Source organism: Sinocyclocheilus grahami, unplaced genomic scaffold (genome assembly GCF_001515645.1).
Source record: "Sinocyclocheilus grahami isolate Dianchi unplaced genomic scaffold, SAMN03320097.WGS_v1.1 scaffold180.1, whole genome shotgun sequence".
Taxonomy (NCBI): Eukaryota; Metazoa; Chordata; class Actinopteri; order Cypriniformes; family Cyprinidae; genus Sinocyclocheilus; species Sinocyclocheilus grahami.
The window spans coordinates 1,183,468-1,185,145 of NW_015505359.1; the positions used below are offsets into that span (position 1 = coordinate 1,183,468).

General features: G+C 42.3%; 1 pseudogene; it reads left to right on the forward strand.

Moving 5' to 3' along the window:
* LOC107594204 (target of rapamycin complex subunit lst8-like) overlaps positions 1–1,678 on the forward strand; it is an 8,107-nt pseudogene that overhangs the window by 4,422 nt on the left and 2,007 nt on the right.

Sequence of the window (1,678 nt, forward strand, 5' to 3'; positions counted from 1 at the left end):
CGAAGCTTCTGCTCTGCATTCCAGCCAGACTGTATAGCGGAATATACCTGTGACAATGTAGGATCTCTCCTGGTTTCTCTCCGAATCATTTCATCTGTAACAGGAGAACTCTCAAGCTGAGCAATTGTAAAAACATCCAAAGGTGTGCTTACATTCTCTGTCTTTGAATCACAACCAACCAATGGTAAACGTGATAGCCCATCAGCGTTAGCATGTTTGTGTGTTCTTTTGAATTCAATCTGGTATCTATGTCCTCCCAGAAACAACGCCCACCTTTGCATCCGCGCTGCTGCTGTCAGTGGAACTCCTTTCTGAGGACTGAAGATGGAAACCAATGGTTGATGATCTGTAACCAAGCCACTCGAAAAAAGAACTAGGAGAAAGCGCTTCCATATAATTCCTTAAAATCCCATCCTCGTCGCCAACTGTTGTGTTTGTTCGAAGTAACACAAATAAAAGTAGAGACAACGATGGGCAGTTCTTCTTTTTTTATTTTACTGTTCAACAACCGAACACCAGCTCCGTTAACACAGGTGTCCTCCTTGGACAACCAACTGGCCAACCAGAATCTAACCCGGAGTACCCCAACAGTACTTGTACTTTATTCTGGGTATATTCAACTCAATACACTACAGCCCCCTTCCTGATTTCTTATTTTTTTGCATGTTTGTCACACTTTAAAGATTCAGATCATCAAACAAATTTTAATATTACACAAAGATAATGCAAGTAAATACAAAGTGCAGTTTTTAAATGATTTCATTTATTAAGGGAAAAAAGCTGTCCAAACCTGCCTGGCCCTACGTGAAAAAGTAATTGCCCCCTAAATCTAATAACTGGTTGTGCCACGCTTTGCAGCAACAACTGCAATCAGGTGTTTGCGATAACTGGCAATGAGTCTTTCACATCGCTGTGGAGGAATTTTGGCCCACTCTTCTTTGCAGAATTGTTTTAATTCAGCCACATTGGAGGGTTTTCGAGCATGAATGGACTGTTTAAGCATCTCAATCGGATTTAAGTCCGGACTTTGATTTGGCCACTCCAAAACCTTAATTTAGTTTTTCTTGAGCCATTCAGAGGTGAACTTGCTGGTGTGTTTGGGATCATTATCCTGCTGCATAACTAAAGTGCGCTTGAGCTTGAGGTCACAAACTGATGGCCGGACATTCTCCTTCAGGATTTTCTGATAGAGTGCAGAATTCATGGTTCCGTCAATTATGGCAAGTCGTCCAGGTCCTGAAGATGCAAAGCAGCCCCAGAGCATCACACTACCACCACCATGTTTGACTGTTGGTATGATGTTCTTTTTATGAAATGCTGTGTTGGTTTTACGCCAGATGTAACGGGACACACACCTTCCAAAAAGTTCAACTTTTGTCTCATCAGTCCACAGAATATTTGCCCAAAAGTCTTGGGGATAATCAAGATATTTTTTGGCAAATGAGAGACAAGCCTTTGTGTTCTTTTTTGGTCAGCAGTGGCTTTTGCCTCCCATGGATGCCGGATGGATGAACTCTCCCATGGATGCCGTTTTTGCCCAGTCTCTTTCTTATTGTTGAATCATGAACACTGACCTTAACTGAGGCAAGTGAGGCCTGCAGTTCTTTAGATGTTGTTCTGGGTTCTTTTATGACCTCTGGGATGAGTCGTCGTTGTGCTCTTGGAGTAATTTTGGTTG